Source organism: Sus scrofa, chromosome 16, assembly GCF_000003025.6.
Source record: "Sus scrofa isolate TJ Tabasco breed Duroc chromosome 16, Sscrofa11.1, whole genome shotgun sequence".
NCBI classification, from domain to species: Eukaryota; Metazoa; Chordata; class Mammalia; order Artiodactyla; family Suidae; genus Sus; species Sus scrofa.
Window position 1 is genome coordinate 25,341,530 of NC_010458.4, and position 26,910 is coordinate 25,368,439.

General features: G+C 38.9%; 1 long non-coding RNA gene across 1 annotated transcript in view; it reads right to left on the minus strand.

Moving 5' to 3' along the window:
* The window catches only part of LOC106506472, a 344,483-nt gene that overhangs the window by 151,371 nt on the left and 166,202 nt on the right, over nt 1-26,910 (minus strand). Inside the window, exon 2 of the long non-coding RNA XR_002339539.1 lies at nt 1,374-1,494. This is a non-coding gene — a long non-coding RNA (uncharacterized LOC106506472). The remainder of the gene's footprint in view (nt 1-1,373; nt 1,495-26,910) is intronic.

Consider the following 26,910-nt stretch of genomic DNA (forward strand, 5'->3'; position numbering starts at 1 on the left):
GAAGAAATCTCCCAATAGCTGATCTATCATGAAGACACTGTGAAAGTGAAGGAGACAGGCTCATCCAGGGGATCAAGCTTGCCTTGCCAAGCTGAATAAGGACAAGGACTTCAACATATTAGTCCTGAAGTTTTGAGAGCTTTGTGAGACTCCACCACAGATTAACCAAAACTTATAATTTCATCCAACTCTGCTCCACTTATCCAAATGAAGGTGTATTTTCCCAGCTTAGAATATGTTTTCCCTTTCAAAGAGCGAGGGCTTTCAAATGTCAAAAGTTCTGCAGTCTAGCTCATTACATTTAAGAGACCAGGAAAAAGCAGGTAATGTTAACCTGAAGAGCCTCAAACACCATGGAACTAGAACAAAAGTGCATAGAGCCATTACAACACTGTGCTTTAAAACAGGTAGCAAGTGGGAGGGAAGCCATCTTTAATTTTTCCCAAAGCCATGAGGTCTCTTGGGCATGGATACTGAAGACAACCCTCTGAGGATGGGAGTGAAACAAGGAAATAAATGACAAGAACAAATAACAAAGGATTAAATGGCTGCCTGTAGGGGAACAGTTGTAGGTCTAAAAGCATGAGTTGGGGAGTTCCCATTGTGGCTTAGCAGGTTAAGAACCCAACCAGTATCTATGAGGATTCGGGTTCGATCCCTGGCCTCATTCAGTGGGTTAAGGATCCAATGCTGCTGCAAGCTGTGGCACAGGTCGCAGATGTGGATTGGATCTGGCATTGCTGTAGCTATGGCATAATCTGGCAGCTGCAGCTCTGATGTGACCCTTAGTCTGGGAACTTCCCATATACCACAGGTGTGCCTTGTGGGGGGGAAAAAGAAAAAAAAAGCATGAGTTGGAAAGCTGAGTGTGACACATAAAGCCACCTACCGAGTTTTAATAAACCATAGTTTATACCTGGGCACTCCATTGTGGTTGACTATCTTTAAAGCATCATAACACTTACAGAAGTGGTTATTACATTTGCTTGACTTACTAACCAACGGTAAAGTCTGGTACTTGGGTTGCAAAAAAAAAGACACCACTTAATTTCTCAAAAAATATAAAGTATAGACTTGTTTTTATCATATACTAAGAATCCAAGAAAGATGATTCCATGCTCTGGAGCAGTCCTCCAACGGTGGTCCCTGGGTCAGCAGTAGCATCTAGGAACTTGGTACAAATGAAAATTCTAACAGAATCAGAGGCAGAAACTCTGGGGAACAGGGCCCAGCAATGTCTTTTACAACAAACCTTTCAGCTAAGGTCCGAGAACCACCCCTCAGTGGTAGGTGAAAAACATCACATTTAGAAATTCAACTTTAAAGAGACCAAGATTTTAAATCAATTTGTAAAGAAGTGACTGTGTACTTACCCTGTTGCTGTGAAAGGCATAAACCCTGGCCTCCTCAAGGAGCAGCATCAGCAGTGTCTACAGAATGATGAAAGGGCAGGCCAAGACACGGTGTCCCCAAAACACCAAGGTCTGAGGCATGCTGTGCGGAGGCAGCAGAGACAAAGGGAAGATGAGCTGGAGCAGGATGCGATGGGGTCCTTAACTAATCAGCATTTCCAGTTCATGACAGAATATTTATTCCACTTATCCAAGAAAAATATCACCCAAAAAGGATTCTACACTCCCCATCACAGCCCTAAGGGGCAGGATGCCCTGTTCCAGGCACAAACTGACAACCCTCTTCAGCCTCCACTTTTGTCTCCGATGGAGTCGAGGACTGAAAGCTGGACACCCTCCTGGCTGGGTGACCTCAGACAACAGCTTGCAAAACCAAGTGGCCTCAAAAACCTCCCAGCTCTGAGGAGGAAGCCTGAAAAGCATGTCCTGGGTTTGCTGCTGGCCAGGGCCCATTCAGGATTCCACAGGCAATCTTTCCTTTGCATTGTGTTTGGAGATCCTAAACCAAAGAGATGGGGAGAAATGCCCCATTGTGGGACAAAACTGACAAAAGCCACTTATCCCCTGAGTGGCACAGCCATGCAAGCGAACTAAAAATTGGCCCAACAGTCCCATGCAGCCTTCTTCCCCTGGCAATAGCAATAGAGACGTGCTGGAAAATGGCACGCTGCCCCCTCTCAGCTCTCAATTCAGTGTTAAATACTCAAGTATCCCTGAATAGCCCATTGTGCATTGTTAAATGTAAATCTAACTAAATCCTTTTGATGTTACCTGTACTTTCACAAATAGAGGCCTGGTACTCAGTATTCTATATACACTACGAACTGGATTGTGATGGGTTTTTGGACCTACCACCCCATGCTACTAAGCTACATCAGTTTATGAGAGCAGATTAAAGGAGTCTGCCTTACTTTAATATGTTTTAAAGTGTGGATCAATAGCCATCTACATCAAAATCTCTTAGGTTCCTGTTTAAATCTCAGGCTCCTTGGTCCCATTTCAGACCAATAAAATCAGAACTGTCTCAGGGTAGAGCTCAGGAATCTGCATTTTTAACAAAATTCCCAATCGATTTGTATGTTCATCAAACTTTATGGCATGGCTGATTGGCTTAACAGTGAAATCAACTTCGCAAAATCTAATCATAACTTTATGCAGTAATTACAAGTACATGATTTGTCTTGGCAGTAGTACAGCAACAAGAAGGAGAGAGAGACAGGGAGACCCAGAGAGAGATGGAGATTATTGTGATGTGTGATGGAAGGTGTAAATAGGCAAGTACACAAAGGATAAAGGAATTAAAACGGGGCAAAAAATAAAGGAAAAAGGAAGCTACATGCAGCAGTTTTCTGTGGCCTATATAGTCAATTAATTACCAAAAACCAGGCAGCTTAAGCAAACAGCTATTTATTCTCTCATAATCTAGAGGCCGGAAGACTGAAATGAAGGTGTCAGCAGAGCCGCGTTTGCTCCAAAGGCTCTCAGGAAGAACTCTTCCCTGCCTTTTCGAGCTTCTGGTGGCTCTTGGCAACACCTGGTTTATGGCTGCAACCTTCCAGTTTCTGCCTTGTGGCCCCACTGCCTCCTTCTCTTCTCTGTGTATCTTCTTCTCACTGCCTCTCTCTTCTAAAGATGCTTGTGATTGCATTTGGGGTTCCCCACAATAATCCAAGATAAGCTCCTCCTCTTCTCAAGAGGCTGAATTTAATTACATCTGCAAAGGCCCTTTTCCCAAAGAAGATTATATACACAAGTCCTCGGGACTAGGACGTGAACATACCTTTTGTGGGGGCTACCATTTCCACCCACCATAGAAATATAGAGGAGAAGGAAATGAGAAGGGAGTGAGGGGAGAAGAAAGAAGCTTCCCTGCCCTACGCACATTTATCCAGGAAGGCAGGGGTGTCTTGGATTGTAGATGAGACCCTGGTGCCAACAGCAATTCAAATTTAAATTAATAGAAAGATATCTCCAAGTCCTGCTTCTCCTGGCATGCTTCTGTGTTCCACATGAAACTGAGGAAATTCAACTCCTCTTGAGGTCAGTAATGATTTGGTCAAAGGGAAATTACAAGCAAAAGGCTAAGTACAACTAATCAGATGCAACGCTATTAGCCTGAGTAAGAGGAGTTCTGGAAATGTGATGTCCACATGGTAACGAGACATCTGTCAGTGTACCAACGATTTCCCTCATCCTCAGAGAGGGGGTACCTAAAATGAAAACTTCACTCTTATACTTGCCAAAACCTCTAGTCTTAGAAAATTTAGCCCACATGTTAAAATCATGTGAGCTAGGCAGTAGAATCTCACTGTACAAATCATATGTCCCACTTGCAAGGCATCAGTAAAACTTGGAATAAATTATTTTTGAGTAGCATAAATTGCTTTAGAAATATAGGAAGCCACAATCTAATTTATGTGTAAGATACAAGGAAATTTAGAAAACACCACCTAAATATTCTGGTTCAAAAAACCTCCCGATGCGCTTAAATATTCTGGTTCAAAAAAACCTTCCAATGTTACAAATGGAAAGTAACCATTACTGCATTGTCACATATGATTCACTCTTACTGAACAGTGTATGGCCTAAAATATAATTCTTCAGAATTCTGCTGCTTCATAGTCAACAAATCACAAGGCAGAATTTCCTATGTATTGGCAATTAGATCATATTTGATGCATGAATGCATGCAGGGAGAGAGAAACCTATGCCCACGAGATCCTGGAGAGGTGGTGAAATGTCTTCCAGATCTTTCTGGAAACTTCAAGGCTCTAGGTCCTTAACCAGGAACTCTCAGTGCTTGGACACTGGACACTAGAAGCTGGCAAATTCTGCTGCTGGCTCATCTCTTCCAGTGGCAAGAGGCAAGGAGGAAAAACTGGAATTAGCAAAGCCAGTCTTGGGAGTCAGCCTCTTGCTCATCTAGCACACTGGGGAAGAGTTTTTCATTATTTCTGAAATTTGATGTGTCCACCTAAGGACAGAGTCTTACCGCTAATTACACCAATAACAAGCCTTTACTGAGAATGAATGATGTCTCCTTTTAACACGTTGCTTCATTTCACTCCCCAACTTGAAGATGTAGACGGTGACCCCAGTTTTACGGAGAATGAAACAGAGTCACAGAGGTTAAGCAACTGCTCAAGTGCACGCAGTTGGGAGGGAGGGAGCCAGATTTCATGGCCGGTTTATCTAACATCAGACCCAGGCTGTTCCATCTGACTCCCACTAAAGTGATTTCTTCCCCTGCCAAGATACCACTTAGAACTGTTCCTCATTTTCTGGTGCTGCTGGCACTGCTGCCACATGATATGCTTATCTGTCTTGATTAATTTTTTCTTTACACTACCTTTGATGTGGATTCGAATTTCAAATCTGTGAAACAAACAGTAAGCATCTTTGCTTCCTTCCTTAACTGGGTTTGTAGCACACATCTCCACACCCTCATCTCCTTTCTCGTACAAAAATATAACCTTTCCAGGAAGTACGATAAACCGTGTGGAAACTGATCGTTGTACCTCTGAAGTGAGTCATCTAAGCCCTACCATCATCTCAGACCTTTCAGAGAAAGAGCCATTTTCTTCCAGCATCAGTCACCTTTTTAAAAAACTATAAAGTTTGGTCCCCAGCTGCCCCATCTTTCAGCCTCTGCACCTTCCTTAGTATCCAAAATGCTGAGGCCCAAGTTATTATGTTCAGCGATTTTTTGATGAACTTGTACAATTTTGCTACTTTCTCCTAACTGTGCCAGGTCAGCAGCTGTTTATTCCCACCTTAAGTCTGCCACCTTTGGTAAGTATTCAAATACCTTACCTAAAATTGACACCTTTTTTTTTTCCTTTTCAGGGCCACACCCATAGCATATGGAGGTTCCCAGGCTAGGGGTCAAATTGGAGCTACAGCAGCCGGCCTATACCACAGCCAAAGCCACGCCAGATCCTAGCCGTGTCTGTGACCTATACCACAGCTCACGGCAATGCCAGATCCTTAACCCACTGAATGAGGCCAGGGATCGAACCCACAACCTCACAGTTCCTAGTCAGACTCGTTTCTGCTGAACCATGACAGGAGCGCCCAATTGACACCTTCTTGTTTTTTTCATGGTACTAAGCATCAAACAATCTTTCAAACAAGACAGTCTTTGCACAGGAACTTTTAAGGAGTCTTATTTCAACATTAAAAAACAAAATCTATGTGAGAACAAAATGGAAATTTGTAATCTGTGTTTTCCTTTGTTAAGACAGAAGGCTTTGTAAATACAGATCAAGTCATTTTAAGAGCCAACTGAATTGGCCCAGCTCTGACTCTGTTCATGGAGCCAACTCAGCGGTATGGCAACTATTGTTCTATTTGGTCTGTTTTTGGTCTGTATTAATGCTGCACACTTAGTGGGGTGGTTTTCATCTGTCATCACTTAGCGGGGAGAACAATGACATAATCTCAATCTGTTGGGATTCTTGCTGCCCAATTCCCAAATGTCCCCCCAAAGCCTTTTACGAGACTTTCCCAGTAAGTGACGAAGGCTGCCACAAGAGAAAATCCAGGAAGGTGAGGAGAGGAAATTGGCAAGAACAGGGAGTCAGTATTAAGGGCTGGAAAAGAACACTCTAGAGATAAAAGATGAGGGCTAGACAGGAAGTAGAGAAAATCAGAGATAGGGTGAGCATACCTGGAAACTGCTATGGAAGTGAAGAAACAGGAAGGCCTAACGACATTCTAACAGAAGGGGTAGCTGGGACTGCTTGTCAATGCAACTCTGTTGTTCTTGGCCAACTAGAGACACCTAGCAGCGTGCTTCCTCCTCACCCCTCTTCCTTATCCACTTCCCATCCACATCACAGTTAGATAAAGAAGAGGCTCCACTCAGATAACACTGTTTCCCTTCTTACAGGACTAAACAGGGAGCAGTTGACTATTCATGCATACTCTCTGGGATTGCCTATGTTAACAGGATCTCTGGAGAGGAGGTTAGTTCTAGATTGGGGCAAGAGAGGTCCTCCCTGAACAATGCCCTCTGTGTTCCTTCCCTTAAGAGATGGCTCAATGCCTCAACTAATGAATACCAGTAGAATAGGAAAAAGTAAGGACTTACTAAGAAAACCCACTGAACACCAACCACACTAGACCCCTACTCCATTGGCCTTAACCATCCCAATGTCCTCCTCCTTTATGTAAGTAAAGGGGAGCAAGAGTTATATTCCCTGAAAAACACTGAATTTGAGGGATGGCTAAAGTTGAAATTATATTCTGATTTCTTTTACATTCATCACATAATTGATGACAGCCATGTTAAAGTAATCATTAACTCAGAATCGAACCAAAAAAAAAAAAAAGTTACCATAGATCCATAAATGATGTCAATATTTCTGACCCCAAGTTTGGTTGAATAATCTGGTGTTCCATTTGAAGCTATCCTCAACAAAGTGTGAACACTCTTTTTTTGATGAAAAAGTCCTAACTACCATTTGGAACTTTCTCAATGCCACTTGCTACACCTAAATTACCATGGCTGGTTTTATTTAAACAAGCTGCAAGTGCTCAAAACCATTATGGGAAAATAAAATAATTTATAGGGCTCTATAGTCAGTGTTTGGCTCGGTTTAAAAATAATTTGAAATCTGTACTTGATAACACACAAGAAAAAAAACAAGAAATAAACAAATACACAAGCTTTTTAAAAAATCCCTATAAAATCTAGTCAGTCAGTTGCTATATAAGCAGAGAATGACAGAAAAACCAAATAAAAACTTGAAAATTGGAAAATACCCTAAAAATCCTTATAAAAAATGAGTCAACCTCACCCAGAATGACTCTTTCAGACAAACTCTTCATCTTGGTGTAACAGGCCTGGCGTCATATCAAAGAACACTGGTAAGAAAACATTGACTTTTTTTTTTTTTGATAAAACTAAAATTCATGAAAGTATCATTTGGTGATCCAAGGGAACTTAAAAATAGCACATCAAAAGAAATATTTATAGTCTTAGTTCTACTAATGATTTGAAACATATGTGGTAATATCAAATTACCAAACTTAAATGTGGCAGCTACTTAGGAGTTTCTATCAAGGTTAGGTTGGCCTTGTGAAGGTACATTCGAGATCACACATGACTTCAGCAGAAGGACAAAAATAGGTACAGTGTTATCTGCTAAAGTCAAATCTTTGTTAAGTATTTAAAATCAACAATTCATGGTGTTGTGGTATCTCTGAACCTCTTTAGGAATCTGAATCTTCTCCTGGAAAAAAAAAAAAAATGTGCCTTCGTATGAACTATTGCACACAATTCTGAGGCCTATGAACTCCTGAGGTTAATTTACAGAATGAATGCTAAGAACCTCCTGAGGCTAAGTTTAAACTTCTCATGGAAAGAAACCAAGGTTAACTAAGGCTTTATATAGTATATTGTAACAACCTCAGCAAAGTGTGAATCCATCAACCCAGAACAGGCTGAGGGCGTGGTAGCTCCCCTACTGCACTAGGATCCCAATCCCAAGAGAGCAACAGGAGTTCCTGACCAAAAAGACCCTGCATGACTGGGAGAATGGCCGGAGTTGCCGGTGATGGTCAAAGGAATGAGATATTTTTCAGGTGCCCAGGAAATTGGCTGACCTAGAGGTTATGGGCAGGTACTGAAAACGGTCAACTGAACAGTGACTGTAGAGTGACAGTCATCTTCCCTCTACCCCCTGACCTCACCCAGGTCTCTACACAATAGGACGCTTACAGTTCTTTTCTTTGGACCTGGGTAGACATAGGACTGGCTTTTTCCAGGTACATGTTAGAGAAAGACGTCAGGAGTAAAATCCCAACAGTGGGAAAGTCCTTCATCTTAAGGACCTCTTCCATTAATATGCTTGAGGTGGATTTTGCCCTCTGCAAGAGGCAAGAAGAGATAAAAGAACTAAATTTCCCCTCTCCAGCAAGGGAGAGACAAGACCAGAGATTTCACATAAGGAAGAGGCAAAAGCCAACATCAATCTTTCCCAGAGTAGGTCTGGCCAAGGCACATAGTGGGACATGGTAGCAGTGTTAACACCTAGCAATGGGGCAGGTGTCAAGAATGAACAGGCACCGCTCTAATTTCTAGGGTAAGATGAGGACAGGGTAGCTGCTTTCCAAACATTGCTGGAAGGTAGGGAGGGAAGTCAGGAAGAAAGGGAGGGCTGGAGGGAGGGAGAAATTAATGATGCAATTAAAAGTAAAATACACAGGGAACAAAATCAGAGGCTGTATTAGGGCTGCCATAGCAAAATACCACAGTATGGGTGACTTAAACAACAAAAACTTATTTCCTCACAATTCTGTAGGCTGAAAGTCCTAGATTAAGGCGTCAGCAGGTCTGATTTCTTCTGATGCCCCTCTCCTCAGCTTGCCTTCTTGCTATGTCCTCAAATGGCCTTTCCTCTTTGTGTGTAAAAACCTGATGCCTCCCTGTGTCCAAATTTTCCTTTTAGGGGGTACCAGTCAGACTGGATTAGGATCCACACTAATGGTCTCATTTTAATTTAGTCACCTCTTTAAAGCCCCCATCTCCAAATAGAGTTACATTCTGAGATACTGGGGATTAGGGCTTCAACATATATATTGAGAGGAAACAATTTTTCTGCACGTAGCCCTACCTCTTCTCTCTCTTACACTCTACACATTGAGGTTCCCAGAGATGATGCATTGGGAACCTAGGCCCTCAGGTAATCTAGGCACTGAAGGCAGGAAGACTAGGACACCCTACTGACTCAGCAGACAGTCGCAACTACCAGGAATGACCATTGGCAAACACAGAGACGAAAAACAGAGAAACAACCTCGGAAATTAAACAAGACTTTTTTTCTAACACAAGAGGGCCTTTGTGGAAAGTTCAAGTGTTCACCAGTGGCTGAGGATCTCAGTATCTCTGGAAGTGTCCTTACTCCTCAACCAGAGAAAGAACCACTATTAGAGAAATTTAATCTCTCATCAAGGGGAAACTGAGGAAACTTGTCAGGACCATGATCCTGTAATTGTCTAGACATAATGGAAAACAAAAAGCATCTCATACTGCTAGTTAGAGTTTGACTGATGCCATATTCTAAAGGCAGTGGGAATATTAGACCCTTAAAAGTTCTGCCCTTCTCCTAAAGTTCTTACAGAATATTTGTTTTCATTATGCTTATCTAAATGAAGACATCTACTAGGAAATGAAGACATCTAATAGGAAATCCCCTGCCTTGTGGATTTCAGGGCTTCCTATTTTGGGTTGCACTCTGGCATACCATGCAGTGGGTCAGAGTCATGAGCTCTCACGATGACCCCACCACACTTATCACATGGGTGACTGCTACGAGTCCCTTAACCTTTCTGAGCTTTCATTTCCACATCCATAATTGTGGGCAGTTAATAACTTCAGTCTTGGAGATGCCAGGCCTTTAATGCAAACAGTGGAAATCTCCCAAAATGAAGTCATACAGTACAGAACTTAGTAGTTCTCACTCCCACTCACTCTCCTATAATGTATTTAATTTCTCCATGGGAATCTTTGACCCTTGGGGACTACTTGGTATCATATTTATTTTAAAACTTGATCACCACATTTTATGAAAGATTAATTGAGGTTATTACCATGACTAAAGGGTTACTTGTACCTTAGACGTTTCAGACTGAAAACAAGAAATGTTGATATTTATAGTCATCTGAGACTGCTGAGAGTGAGAAACAGCAGAACATAAGAAGGTTCTATTCTGCTAACCCTATTTCTTTCCCAGCTTCCCTTCCAAATTTATAAGGTCTGTTTTATTAAGATAGTTATAGGAACAATAATAAAAAATAAGGGAGTTCCCACTGCGGTTCATCAGGTTAAAACCCCGACATAGTCTCCATAAAGACACAGGTTCGATCCTTGGCCTCACTCAGTGGGTTAAGAATCTGACATTGCCACAAGGGGCAGGCACAGATGTGGCTCAGATCCGATGTTGCTGTGACTGTGGTGTAGGTGGCAGCTGCAGCTCCAATTTGACCCATAGCCTGGGAACTTCCATATGACCGCACCAGGTGTGGTCATAAAAAGAAAATAATAATAATAACGAAAACACATTTCTGGAGCTTCACTGGTCTTCTACTTAACTTTTTTTAAAAAATTTATTGAAGTATAGTTGTGTTAATTAATGTTGTGTTAATTTCTGCTGTACAGCAAAATGACTCAGATGTACATATATATGTATATTTTTTCATATTCTTTTTCATTATGGTTTATCACAGGATATTGAATAGAGCCCCTGTGCTATACTGTAGGATCTTGTTGTTTATCCATTCTATATGTAATAGTTTACATCTGCTAACCCCAAACTCCCAATCGAACCCACCCCTTTTCCCCTCCCCCTTGGCAACTACAAGTCTATCCTCTGTATCTGTGAGTTGATCTTGTACTTCCTAGAATGCTACAGATGAAATTGTACTGCCATTAAAAAGATTTTTATAATAATCAATTTAATTTTTATACTGATATCCAAATGTCAATAATGGAATAAAGAGGGAAAATCATTCCGCCAGTTACCAAAAAGAAAACATTTGATAAAATTTCACATCCACTCATGATTTTTAAAAAATTAAACTATTAGCAAATAAGAAATAGAGAACTTCATTAATCTGGTACAGAGTAAAACAAAAGAAACTATAGCTAACATCATAATTACTGGTGACATATTTAATAAATATGTACTGGAGTTTAAAATTAATGAAAAAAATAAAAAATGATAAATTAATAAAAGGCATAAATAATGGAAAATAAGAAATAAAACTATCAAAATCCAAAGATGGCATGACTGCATAGTGACAAAAATATATAGAAAATCATTAGAATTAATAATCAAAACTTTGAAGGCTGATAGATACAAAGTAAATTAACTATAATTCTATATACCAGCAACAAATAATTAGAAAATAATCATTTAAAATTTGCATTAAAGTGGCATGAAAATACCATGTTCTAGGTAATAAATCTAACAAAATATATGTAAAATACAAAGTATATACTCGTCAAATCAAACTCATACAAATCAGAACTTTTACCACTCACTAAGCTTTACTAATAATGTCAAGCACACAAGCAATCAAGAGGGACCAACAAGCTGGAAAAGATCTGAAATATTCTATTTGTCTCCCTAAGTCCTTCCTTCCTGCAAAAGACAAGAAGAAGTCTTATCTGTGGTCCTAAATAACAAAAAAGATCTCCAATGAAATTTTTAGGTCACTTCAGACAGTGGGGACATTTTAAGTCATGAAACATCTAATTTTATACGCTGGGAATTTTATAAGCTTAGGTGACATTCACCAAGGAGCCATGCCTCATTAATCCATAAACTGTAGGTTTGCTCACATGAGGCTGCTAAACCAAAGACGTCCTGCTCAAATCATTCCATAGATAAGAACTCTTCTCCTAGCAATTGTCATTTTTCTATTTGTCTAGAAGTCTGGTTATGACATTTACAAGAATAGACCAGATCACTAAGCAGAAGGAAATCTGCTTTAAATCCTTCCCTCCTAGATCTCTAATGAGAAAACAATAAAATAATGGGAGACATCAAATAAACAGAGATACACCACCCTTGTGGATAGAATTACTCAAAATTCAAAATTATCAATTTTTTAAATTGGATCCATAGGTTCATTGCAATGTTAATCAGATTTCCAAAAGGTTTTTTTCTGTAAAACTTGACAAGCAGATCCTAAAATGTATATGGAAATGCAATAACCAAAAATAGCCAAGTCATTCTTGAAGAAGAGTAAGATGGGTGGCTTGCTTTCTCAGATACCAACCTAATTATAAAGCCACAGCAATTAAGACCATGCGCCCTTGACCAAAAGAGAGGTAAAAGTGTTAGGGAACAGAATACAATATCCAGAAATAGCAGTCACACATTTGTTGATACTTAATTTATAATAAATGTGTTCTAGAGAGTATTGGGGGAAAGACCATCTTTTCAATAACTGCTGGGTAAACTGGATGTCCATAGGTAAAAAATTAAATTTTGACCCCTTTCTTACATCAGACACAATTCAGACGGAATAAACATTAAAAGTTATAAATATGAATAAAGCTTCTTAAATTATTATAAGAAAATATATTTGTGACTTTGCGATAGACAAATGTTCTGAAATAATACACAGACAGCACTCTTCTTAAAGGAGAAGTATAATTACACTTAATTTTAGAATTTCTGTTCCTGGTAAAACAGCATAAAGGAAGTAAAAGACAAACTACAGAATAGAAAGTGATATTTCAGTTCAATAACCAACAAAAGTCTTGTATTCAGAAGATATAAATAACTACTTCAATAAGAAAAACACAGTCATTAGGAAAAATGGGGAAGAGATTTCAGTTTGAGCCTGAAAAAAAAAAAAGAAAAGAAATCCAAATGCATAATGAATACATGAAAAGATACTCAAAGAAATGCAAATATAACCACTTTCAGATACAGGTACATACCTTCCTAACTGGGTAAAATCCAAAAGAAACTATCAATGTCAAATTTTGGCAATGACATGGAAAAACAAAAATGTGCTTTTCTAGCAGGTGGAAGAATAAATTGGCACAATTATTTTGAAAAACTATATATAACTTTCAGATATTAGTTTAAAAAAATCATTAAATACAGGAAAAATATTTTGAAATACAGTAGTTCCCCCATATCCACAGGGTATACATTCCAAGACCCCCCAAGGGGCCTGAAACCAGAGATAGTAGCAAACATTATATATACTATGTTTTTTCCTCTACTATCAGGCAGGTGATGTATATATTGTGGGAACGCTGGACAAAGGGATGATTCACGCCCAGGCAGAAGAGAGCAGGACTATGCAGCATTTCATCATGCTATTCAGAATGGCATGCAATTTAAAACTTATGAATTGTTCACTTCTGGAATTTTCCATTTAGTATTTTTGGACCACAGTTAACTGGGTAACTGAAACCACAGAAAACAAAATCGAGGATGGGGTGACTACTGTATTATTTCTTCAAGATGTTAGGGAAAGAGATGTGTCATTTGATTTTGGTATTCAATAGTAAGCTAGAAATGACTTTTATTAATATAAATCATGTGGTTACACATGGTTACATTTTAACTGTACATTCTGTATATTAAACCAGAAAGCTGAGATCCCACCTGTTTCATATGTGGCTCAATTTCCATGTCTTAAGAATGCTCAGAGTAAGCCTAATGTCTCTTTTATATAACAATCGCTTGGATTAGAAATGTCCCACTGACTGAGTTCCCCTTGTGGCTCAGAGGTAATGAACCCCACTAGTATCCATGAGGAAGAGGGTTCAATTCCTGGCCTCCCTCAGTGGGTTAAGGATCCAGCGTTGCTGGGAGCTGTGGAGTTGCTATGAGCTGTGGTGTAGGTCACAGACACGGCTCAGATCATGCATTGCTGTGGCTGTGGCGTAGGCCAGGGGCTACAGCTCTGATTTGACCCCTAGCCTGCCTACCTCCATATGCCATGGTGCAACCCTAAAAAGGCCAAAAAAGAAAAAAAAAAAAAAGAATTGTCCCCCCGAGTGTTCTTTTCACTGAGTGGTTCCTTCACCTATTTTTTTCCTTCACCAATCTGATCACTGCCTTATGAACAAACGTATTCCAATCTCGTCTCTCTTGAAGTCTCGGGGTCCAGAATTAAACACATCCTTGTATATATGTTTGACGAAGTACATTTGAGTGGAACAAACATTTCTCTTTTATTAGATACTGTATAGTCCAGCAATGCTAAACTCCTGTTAACTTTCTGATAGTCACTTAAGCCTTTTATACTTTTGAATATACACTGCTTCCTATGAACTAGTAAATCTTTTAAGTCTTTTCTATGCTTATTATTACAAAAACCACTTTCATGCATTTTAACCCATTTGCACACATATTTTTTATGATCATCTAGTATCTCTTTAATAATAATAATAGTTCTAGTTCCATAGACCTTTATATGTTATGCCAATTTGTACCAGAGTCTAATGACGGAAAAGGCAACGATTTCTAAATTGGTGGTATATATTTCTTTACAATTTTTTAATGTAAGGCCATTTATTAAAACAGACAAACCACAAGATAAAATGAAGGCAACAGAAAAATTCAACTTCTCACAACCAAAAATAACAGCACAACCTTAAAAATAATTTAGAAATGAGTGTTATAAAAGATATATTGCAGTTCTGCATTCCATTACCCAAGGTTATGTCAGTTCATAATTCTAAATAAATCTTTCAATAGCATGAAATTAAAAATCACTTTCAGTGTACATGTAAATTCTGTGATTTATCATATGGCAATGTTTACTCAACACTATTTTTGAAAATGGGCCACTGAAAGAGATACAACAATGTTCATTGTATAAGTTTCATTCACCTTTACTTAGGGTTGAACACACATGAAATGTGCTTTTTAATGCATAAAAATCACAGTGGATAGCAGCAAAGGACTGGGGGGGGAGGGTAAGGAGAATCTGATCATTCACATTGATTATTCTGCACACTGATGAAAGATAATTCACACTTCTGAAACCTCAAGACTTCCTTTCTTAAAGAACCAAAATAAACCCAAGACACCCTGTGGACACTTCCCCACCCCTAAAGAACTGATTACTCTTTCACCCATAAAACTGAAATAGTATGGCAGCAAAAGATTTTGATAGCAATGAGAAGTCTGCAAACTGTACTTCAATCTCTTTTGCTTACTCCCAAAGTGCAAGATGCAGGGTTCCCATCATCTTTCAGCAGTGCATACATTTATATTTACCAAATTTTAAATGTATTTTGTTAAACAGCACAATACTCTGCTATTTCTTCAGGAGTATCTTTTTGCCACAGAAAATACTCATCAACTGATAAAACAGCATGGCATGACCTCTGTGTATTTAGAGGTGGGTTGGGGCGGGGAGTATGGGGTGTGTGTGTGTGTGTGTGTGTGTGTGTGTGTGTGTGTGTATGGATGGATATAAAGAGACAGAGATAGAGATAGACAAAGACACTGACATATATATTACTACAAAGATAAATGACAAATTTTAACTACAGTCATTTTGAGATAGTAGCATTTTGTGTAGCATTATATTCTCGTACTTGATTTTGATATTCTTTTGTAATATATATATAACAAGATCAAATTCTCAAAATTAATGGCACTTTTAATGTTTAGAGATGGAAAAGGCAAGTCACACTGAGACAGGTTAGCCCCAGCCAATACTTGTGTTACAGATACTTGAGAGGAATCTTAAAAATGAATAAGGGAGTTCCTGTTATGGTTCAGTGTTAACGATGGGAATCTGACTAGTATCCACGAGGACAGAGGTTCCATCCCTGGCCTTGCTCAGTGGGTTAAGAATCTAGCATTGCTGTGAGCACTGGTGTAGGTCGCAGACCCAGCTCGGTTCCGGCGGTGCTGTGGCTGTGGTGTAGGTCAGCGGCTACAGCTCTAATTTGACCCTTAGCCTGGGAACCTCCATATTCCACAGGTGTGGCCCTTAAAAGACAAAAAAAAAAAAAAAAAAAAAAAAAAAAAGAAAAGAAAAGAAAGTTGCTCTAGGTAAATGGATTACCATCAGCAAAGAATATAAATTTGTGGAGCGATTACATAGAAAGCTTAATCTCTTAAACTTGTGTTGTAGCTTGATCATCAATGACTTTGACACTACATGAAAGAGTATTATATAGGCATTTTATTCTGGAGACATTAGAGAAAACTAAATGGTTCTCAGGAGGAATATAACATAACCTTACCTATGCATTGGAAAGAGACCAGAGTTAAGAACGAAAAAGCCAATGTTAAGAGATAAGAGAATAGAGACGACAGCTGTTAAATACCCATAACAGGAATCTTGAGCATGATCATTAGATCTGAAAGAAAAATGTCAAGGAAATCAAGAGAGTGGATTCAAGGCAGTATTTCCCAGACTAGAACACTAGCATTTACTAGTGAACATCTTTGAATATTCATTAGTATCAATGTTGTTACTAATACTTGTATAATTGGTGAACCAGAAGGATTGTTTTTTATCAAATAACCTTGAGAAATGTGACATGTTGCATTCCACTTTTGAACATTTGGAATGCACACAAATATAATAAAGGCTAGAGAAGCTCTGCCACAAAGAAATGTGTTAACTTTTCTTAAGACACCATTTTCCAAACTCATTTGATCCCATGGAAAGCCTGTAACCATCTAACAGTATCCTAGTCAATTTGCACTCAATTTAGAGAAACCCTGAAAGGCAGGAACAACAAAACAGTACTTGTCACCCAAGGAGGAAGAGAAATGAGAATTAAAAGATGTTCAGTTTTCAGTCTCTCAACTGGGAAAACGGTGCTGTATGATTACCAGGTTTATGAGACCCTATTTGGTTGGGAATTATCAGTGCGAGTTTGGATTATTTAGGTGCCAGGAGTCAGCATTCCAACATTTGAAGATATTCGTGTAATAAATTTATATATATGCAAAAGATATGTCAAAAGCAGCATTAGAAATTCTGATAAGCTATTCACAGAACTTTCCTACTAATCAAAATGCGTCGTGTCGCAGTGTTCCAATACAATGGCTAAAGTCAAGTACATGGTTCTCATCAATGTAGGAGTTGAAAGCATTTCCATGAATATTCTTTTCCTAGATATCACAACTAAGAACTTGGAGCTTTTGCCCACTGGCATGTGTGATTCTGAGAAATATTTTTAATCTGCATTGCCATTTCTTTGAGTTTCCTGTTATTTAAGAGCTTAATCCGTAAGATTGTGTTAAGATAAACTCAAGAAAGTAAAATAAGATGTGAACTGCTGGGGGCTAAAATCACAGAGCATGAAACAAATTCTCAGAAGGGATATTAACATTTAATAGCTGTCAATATATTTCACAAGTGGGAGAGGCAGGGAGAGTTACCACCCTGTGGCATGCCCAGTCAGACTGAGCTCTGAAAATGTGTTAAGAAATCTACTTCCCTTCCCAAAGGAGAAAGTGAGAAGGCAAGGACAGTTTGTTCCAATTCCAGGTGTTTTGCTGACCTGCTTTGTGAGCTGAAGCAATTCCAGGAATTCATGCTCCCCAATGCCACATCTGCAGAAGGGAAAGAACAGCAACAGCAATGTGCCTTGGCTGTCTGCTCTGCAGGTTTGTCAAAAATTTCCAGAACACCAATAAGTATGATGGCTGGAAAAGGCTTTGGGGTTAGAAGGTTTAAATCCCACAACTCCTTTACCAAATTAAAAAATGTGACATTGGGTAAAAGTTAGCTTTTTGGTCCTCTACTTTTCTCATATGTAAAAGGAGAATTTCTAAAATTATGGGAAACTGTAGGATTACATAATATTTATATATTTTTAAATCATCAAATTATAAAAAGCTAAACATAAAAATCAAAATAGGTTCTGAATAAATTACTGTGGTGACTATTCCTATTTACATCATCTATTCTATACAAGTAATTGTGACAAAAACACACTTGAGGTTTCTCTATTCCAGTTCCCATCATACATGTGAAACCATTTAGTTCCAAGACTGAATGTCTTTCCTCATACTTAATTCAATGGCTTTCAAAAGTTCATTCTATAAATAAAGTACTTTATGTTTCCTTGTCCCACGATCTCTGCTTCTAGGTGATATTTTACCATTTTTATTTTCAACCCATATTTAGGTCATTCATCCAAAGAAGAAAGATGACTTTTTCCCATTAAAAAAAGGGTATTTCTGCATCACATTCTGTTAGAAACAAAGGTGCTCCTAAGGAAAGAGCTCTTTCAAAGATCCCTTGGCCCTGCCTAGAGATCTGTACAGATCTGGTTAATGAATCTTTAACGAGACCCCTCGTATACACTTTTCTTGTTAACTGAATTGTCTAGGTAGTAAGAGAATAAGTCAGAAACCATGCTGTGTCATCTATCTTGTTTAGAACGATAAACTCTTTATTTACTATCTCTCTTCCATAAACATAACTGAAACAATCTTTACTACTTGAAGCCTTTACCTGAGTCAGGATTATCATTTTAAATCTAGAGATTTTTATCTCCCAGGAGTCAGAGAGTAACTATAAACTTAATATATTTTATAGCATTAACTGTGGAGATGTAAATTCTTCAAAGACATTGCAGTGAATATAGATAAGCTCCAAGACACAGTGAGAAATTTGTATTTTTTTAATTGAACAAATTTCTTAATAGTCTATTTTGTTACTTTCTCCAACTTTTTTCTAAAAGTGACATAGCCAAAAAAAGAACCTATGTTGATTAATTAAGGTTTTGTGTTAGATTCAAGTCCCTTCTCAGATTGAAAATAGTTCACAAAAGGATTTTAATTCATCAAATTTTCATTCCCTACCCAGAGTGAACAATGCACTTATGGAAGATTAATTCCAAGGAAAAAGACTTTCTGAAGTAAGTATCCTTGTCCTTTGGAAACTTCTGCCTCCTCCTCACCTCAAGCCTTTTCTAAACACCTAGTACTATATAACAACAAAAGTACCCATAATAAATATTTTCACTTAAAACAAGAAATAGGCAGAGAGAGGATTAAGATGGCGGAATAGAAGGACTGGAGCTCAACTTCTCTCCTAAAAACAACAAAATTCACAACTAATGGCTGAGCAATCTTCACCCAAATGGACCAGAAACCTTAAAAAGGATACCCTACTCCAGAAGAAAAAGAGGTGGCCACATCAAGAGGTAGGAGGGGCAATTTCATGATATAAACAACCCCATACCTCCCTGGTGGGAAGCTCCACAGACTGGAAACTAACTGGTTCACAGAGACTCACCCACAGGAGTGAGAGTTCTGAGCCCCACATCGAACTCTCATGTGCAGGGATCTGGCACTGGGAGAAAGAGCCCCTGGAGCATCTGGCATTGAAGGCCAGTGGGGCTTGTGCACAGGAGCTCCACAGGACTGGGGGAAATTGAGACCCCATTCTTAAAAGGCGCACACAGACTTTCATGTGCACTAGGTCCCAGGGCAAAGCAAAGTCTCCATAGGAATCTGGGTCAAACCTGACTGCAATTCTTGGAGGACATCCTGGGAAAACAGGGGTGAATGTGGCTTGTTGTGAGGGATGGACATTAAAAGCAAAGCTCTCAGGAATATTCAGCAGCATGCCTTTCTCTGGAGGTGGCCATTTTGAGAAAATCTGACCCCACACATCAGTCAGTGCTGAGAAGCCCCAGGGCAAACAGCAATCCAGGTGGGATCACAGCCCCGCTCCTCAGTAAAGAGGCTACCTAAACACCCCTTAGGCACACAGCTACCTCCAATCCCATCCAGAGACTAAGCCCCACCCACCATAGGGATTAGAAACAGCTCCACCTACCAGTGGGCAGGCATCAGCCCCTCCCATCAGGAAGCCTACAGCAAGCCCCCATACTGACTTCAGCCACAAGGGGGGCAGACACCAGAAATAAGAGAGGCTACAACCCTATTATCTGTAAGAAGGTCACCACACCAAAAACCTATCAAAATGAAAAGACAGAGAACTATAACTCAGATGAGGGAGAAAGGAAAAACCCCAGAAAATAAGCTAAGTGATGAGATTCTCAGCCTCCAGGAAAAAGACTTTAGATTGTTGATGCTGAAGATGATGCAAGACATTGGAAATAAACTGCAGGCAAAGATGGATAACTTACAGCAAACACTGATCAAAGAGATACAAGATATCAAACTTAAACAAGAAGAGATGCAAAATACAATCACTGAAATAAAAAATTCACTAGAAGCAGCTAATAGCAGAATACAGGAGGCGGAAGAACAAATAAGCGAGGTGGAGGACAGATAAGTGGAAATTACGAATGCAGAACAGAAAAAAGAAAAAAGATTGAAAACAAATGAAGAGTCTCAGAGAACTCTGGGACAACGTGAAGTGCAGCAACGTCCATATTATAGGGGTGCCAGAAGAAGAGAGAGAGAAGGGGACAGAAAAAATATTCAAAGAGATAATAGCCGAAAACTTCTCTAACATAGGAAAGGAATCACTCACTCAAATCCAGGAAGCACAACGAGTACCGTATAAAATAAACCCAAGGAGGAATACACAGAGACACATATTAATCAAACTAACCAAAATTAAAGACAAAGAGAAAATCTTGAAAGCAGCTAGGGAAAAGAAACAAGTAACATACAAGGGAACCACAATAAGGTTATCAGCAGATTTTTCAGCAGAAATTCTGCAGGCCAGAAGGGACTGCATGATATACTTCACGTGATGAAAGGAAAAAAACTTCCAACCAAGATTACTCTACCCAGCAAGGCTCTCATTCAGATTTGAAGGAGAAATCAAAACCTTCACAGATAAGCAAAAGCTAAGAGAATTCAGCAACACTAAACTAGCCTTACGACAAATACTAAAGAAACTTCTCTAGGCAGAAAAGAAAAGACAGCAACAGGAAACAAAAATTCCACAAATGACAAGGCACACCAGTAAAGGTATATATACAGTAAAGATACGAAATCATCCATGCACAATTATACTACCACAATCAGAAATCATGAGAAGAGATGGGTACAAATGCAGGACACTGGACATGAACTTGCAATAAGAGAACAACAACTTAATACAATCTCATATACATATAGACTCTTATATCAAAACTTCAGAATAACTGCAAACCAAAAATATACAATTGATACACAAACAAGGAATCTCTGGAGAAGAAATATATCTCATAGTAAATAAGTGCATAATCCACCATGAAGGGGGTCATATGACATCATTCCTGGAATGAAGTCTTCTTAGATCTGATTCTGATTTCCTCTCCATCAAAGAATTTATGATAATTATAATTAAATAATGCAACTGTACAATTAAATGATGAAGTTCTACAATTGTATTATTATTATTATTATTTTTGTCTTTTTGCCATTTCTTGGGCTGCTCTCGAGGCATATGGAGGTTCCCAGGCTAGGGGTCTAATCGGAGCTGTAGCTACCGGCCTACGCCAGAGTCACAGCAACGCGGGATCCCAGCTGCATCTGTGACCTACACTACAGCTCACGGCAACGCTGGATCCTTAACTCACTGAGCAAGGGCAGGGATCAAACTCACAACCTCATGGTTCCTAGTTAGATTCGTTAACCACTGCACCACGAAGGGAACGCCTACAATTGTATTATTAATAACCATTTCTCTCCATGTTACAATGTAAGGTCTATAATGTCTTGTTTATCACATCACCTAGAATGGTGTAATGCCTATATTGAAGAATCAATAAGATGTAACAAATTGTGAGGACATATTTATATAGTTACACTGTTTTTTAACCAATTCATGCATTTTATATTTTACTTATTTTCAGAGGGTGTATTATTTTTGTTATTCTTACCAGTTGAGTTATTCCTTTTATTATGCTATATAAAATATTTAATGGTATATAAGGATTTCTTCTTTATAAATTTTAGTTGCATAATATACACAATTTTAATATAGTGCTAATTTTTAAAGAAAAATTGAAATGTAATAGATAATACTAAATAGTAAAGATGAAAACCATACAAAATGGGATAAAGTATAGAATAAATTTCCTATTTGTCTCAGCATATTTTCCATTCCACTTCTCCAGAGGGAGTCACTTAATCTCTTTCTTAAGATCCATGATATAATAATCTGTGTGAATGTAATTGTGTTTAAATATATGTATTTTACTCTGTAAAAAATATATATACATAAAATTTCAAAAAAAAAAAACCACACAAGAAATAGGCAAGAGAAATGGAAACTTGGGAGGTGCAATTTTAACCCTTCATCTAGAACCACTAATCAAAGCATTCAAGTAGCAATGCCAGGTAGAACCTGACCACAGATGGATTTCCCACCTCTACCACCTGAAGCCACCTACTTCTCTTAATGAACTGGAACAAAATTGCAGAAATTACTTCCATTCATACATATTTAGAGTCCCTTGACCTTCAAGTGAACTCGTAACCTGCTGCAGTATAGCCAAGGCACCCTCTCCCTACACTGGTATAATGTGGATACTTGCTTTAATAAAATACAGAGGTACCATCCTTCCTGCTTCTGCACTATTTTTCATCCTCCTAAAAAAAACAAGCTGACTTTTTAAACATATTTTGTTATGTACAGCACTGCCCAACTTGGAAATAGAAGATGATATAGGACAATATGTTTCAAGTAATCAGAAAAGGCAAATATTTATGTTTCAGGTTGAGTCTTCTGGAAAGCAGACTGAGACAAAGTTTTGCACGCAAAGTGTTTATCAAGGAGTGTGCCCTTGGGGTCAATATTTGGAGAAGGCAGGGAGTGGAAGCAAAAAAGGAAAAAACAGAAAGTCAGACCACAGTGACAGCCCAAAAAGAGCATTAGCCAATGCCATGGGGACTTCTGGAGATAGAATGGACCTTCAGAGTTGTTCTGAGTTCAACCAAGATCATCAACTTTTATGCTCCAGCAGACATGGATCATCTGGGAAAGATATCCATGGGCAAGACAGTTGTCTCTAAGTGAGTTAATCTCTGGAGGAGGTGATAGTGAAGGATGCCTTCTGACGGTACTCCCAATAAGTCCTTCATTAAAGGGGGATCGGGCTGTGCATGACAACATCCACTACAATTTGACGGTGCTTAAATGTGGTATGAGATAGCCCTTTTCAAGTTCATCAAGTCGTGATATTATGGGTACACTGCCAGTTCTGGCCATGGCATCCACATGATAGGATTGAATATACTAAGTTTCTGATGTACCTATCTTGTGGACTATTCCATGAAGTCTACTGAGCTGGAAACAACTAGCATGCATCTGAAAGCACATTTTAATGCACCCTTCATGGTTCCTGATGCTCCTTTGAAGAAGATGCAGGGATACATTGAATTAAGCTGGACCTATCAGATAGTTCTCCATAATCCCATTATTAATGGGCCACACAGGGGACTGGGCACCACCATTTATAACAGTGGTTTTAAAAATAGCAGACTCAGCTCAGAAATCTAAACTATGAAATGTTACTAATCTTGGTCAAAATATACAATTAGTCAAAAATAAGTCTCATAAACTAAATAAAGTTAATGCTATTTCGGCAGTTTGCTTTACTTCATAAACTTTCAAGAGCCAGGATGATAATGTGCAGCTGTTCCACAGCATTTATAAAGAATAGGATCTCCTTCGTTTCTGTGAACGATGTTCACATCACAATTATGAAGAGACAAAGCACACAGCCACAAAAAAAGTATTAATCACATTATTTATGTGAACTCCTACTTAACCTTACAGCATGAAACGTTTAATAATAAAGTGGTTCTAGTCAACTTAGGTCAGAGTCTGGCTGTGCTCTCTTTGATGTTTAGGAAAGGATAATCCCAGGTCAGTGTAGCAAGGTGAGAATGTTTCTGGCTGAGAATTGCTACAAGTTCCTGATATGCCTCTGACTCAGTGACCTTGGGCAATTCAGCTTCATGTTCTTCATCTGTACAGGGAGAGGATTAAAATTTTAGGTCATCTCTAAGGGTCCCTCTGATCTAAAAGTCCATGATCCTCTTCATCGTTCAGGTCAGTCAGTAGCTGAGTGGGAACAGATTTAGATTCAATAACACAACAACAAAATTGTAACTATGTACAGTAACTTAGAGTAACCAGTATTGTGATCATTTCATAATATATACACAATATATTGAATCTCTGTTGTATACCTGAAACTAATACCATATATGTCAATTATACATCAATTTAGATGAAATAAGAGTAACTGTAAGATTTTTCCTTAGAGAGATGAATTATAAAAGTCCCATGGGTGAAATATGCAGGATATGGGCTGATATCATCCCTCTGATCATCCATCAGGAATAAAGACATTTTCCTTCTTATGAGATGGTTAATGAGATTGTCTGAAACTGAGACACTGTCCTATGAGTTGAATGTAATAACTCTGCATTAGAACTGAAAAAGACGGTTAATGAACCACCTTTTTTTCCTGTTATTACAGTTTCATTTCAAGGTGTTAATATTGTTGTACTATATCGCCCTTACGAATGGTGTCCCAGACAAAAGAATTACCCAAGTCAATACAACTCATGTACTTCATATTTAGGAATATCTCTAAAATGCTTTCTTTTGTTTACTAACTCATCAGTTTTCACCTTTGATCTAACCAGAAAAAAAATGAGGTGAGTTTCCAAACAATAGATCCTAGGATCTGGATCCTAGACTTATAGACTTAAACACCTAGCTTATGTTCCCATAGGTGCCTGTCGTGACTTTTGTAAAATAACAGGACCAACATAATTTGGGAAAACCTTCTTACATGCAATGAATTCAGCCTCTGTTTCCATCACACTTCAACTAATTTGGACCAATCCTTGTGAAGAGGGAAATGCCATGCTATGATTCATCAAATCTGTACTTTGTATCTACCCTTGTGCCAACATACAGGCAGAACATGGGAACTGACAGCACCGTGAGAACTCTATGCACTAGTGGAGGGCTGGTTCCCATGCAGAGAGAACTTTGTTGAGAAGACAATACAACTGATACCATCTACATGGTGAGCAGTCTATTTTTCTTGAAACTCTCCCCTTCTATGACTTCTATAAGGCTGCCCTCCCCTGGTTTTCTCTTCCCTTTCTGGCAACTTTTCCTCAATATCCTTCCAGGGTTTTTTTCTTCCTTGCCCCTTTCAAAAGTGTACATTCCACTGAGCTCTATCCTCGGCCCTTTCTTCAATCTGGACACCTCTCTTGGGTGAACTCAGATAAATGCATGGCTTCAACAGCCACCTTTGTTGCCAAATCTTATCACTAGCCTAGACTTTTCTTCAAGCTCCAAATCCATACTTTCAGCTGTCTGCTATTTATTCTATAAACACTTCAGATTCAACATATTTGAAACCTGAGTTTATCAATTTTCTCAAAAATCTGATCATCCCACTTTTAGTCAGTAATACCCTCATTTCCATCATACGCCAGGCTTGAAGAGGCAATGCTTTATTACTATATTTGAGTAATAAAGAAATAAAACAGGTCAAATCAAACGTATTCCTCAAGAGACTGCTGGCCTGAAGCCTGAGATCTCTGGCAAGAGAGCCAGGGGATCATATGGATATGCCAGTAGCAGGGACCATCCTGGGCAGGGTTTGGGGTGAGAAATGGCTATATGGGATTAAGAAGGAAGAGAGAAGTACAGGAAGAAGGATAGACAGCCTCAAAGACAAATGTCTTTGACAAATGTCAAAAACAAATGGAGATATGAGAGAAGATGAAAAAGATGTTGTATCAACAGGAGAATAGTCAGATAAGAGAAGCATGAGAAAAGAATGAAGTTGAGATGACACCAAGATTTATGATGCGAATGATAAGGCAGATTGAGTTTTTTGGTTTTTGGTTTTTGGTTTTTTTCCTCTATCTCTTAAGACTACCACCCTTCTCTAAATAAGCGTAGTGAGAAAAAATACCATCATCCCTTACTTAGACCACTGAAATTTCTTCCTCTTGGTTTCCCTGAAACTACCCTTTCCCCCTTCAATTTAGTCTTCAAAAAGCAGCCAGACTAATGTTTTCAAGCATAAATTTTATTCTTTCAATACAGTGATTAAGCCTGTATGATGGGATTTCACTGGTCACAGGAAGAGAGGAAAATACACCTTAGAAGGCCCTATGTGATCCTGTCCTTGCTTGCCTGGTCTAAAGCTGCAACTTTTACCATTCCCCCAGATACACCAATCTTCTCCGCATTCCTTTTAATATGTTGGGCTCCCCCACCACCCCACCTCAGGACCTTTGCTGTGTAATTTCTCTCTGGAAGTTATTCTCTGCCTACTTAACTACTGCTCATTCTTCTGATCTCAGGTGAGTTAGCAATCTGTCAAGGAAAGCTTTCTTGCCCTCCCTCTGTCCCTCCAAGAAAGCCACTCTTCTATTAGATGCTCTCACAACATATTACACTAGCCCCTCTTAGCACTTGTCCCAGCTTGGAATTCATTCTCTATCTGCATAAGAATGTGATTAAAGAGAGTCTCCCCTCTGTAAATACAGAGGCCACTATTGTTCAGGTCAACATTTTATCCCTCGTGATGAGGCAGCGGCCTGGCTCTCAGTGATGCTTGATAAATTCCTCATTGGTTGAATGCATGAATTAACTGCCAAAAAGAGAAGTGGATTTGTATATTGGCTTTGAAAGGCCTGCAGAAGATTCAAGGCAAGATGCTTAGCATGTGGTTCATAGGTAGGTCTCTGTGGTTGAGAAGCACTCGCTGTAGAATCAAACTGTCAGGGTTTAAACCCAGCTTAGTCATTTTAACATCTGTGGAACCATAGGGAAATTGTGTTATACCACTAAACATTTAGTTTCCCACTCTGTAAAATGGAGATGATAATAACATCTACCTCACTGGTGGTGGTTGAAAGAGTTAAATGAAATCATGAATTGTTAACCCAGTACCAGTATGTTAAATCACACTTGTTAACGCAGTACCTTGTACACAGTAGGGACACAATGAATATTGTCATTGCTGTTGTTGTTATCATTCTGGAGGTCTGGACTACAAGGAACTGTTGGGACTAGCTACAGT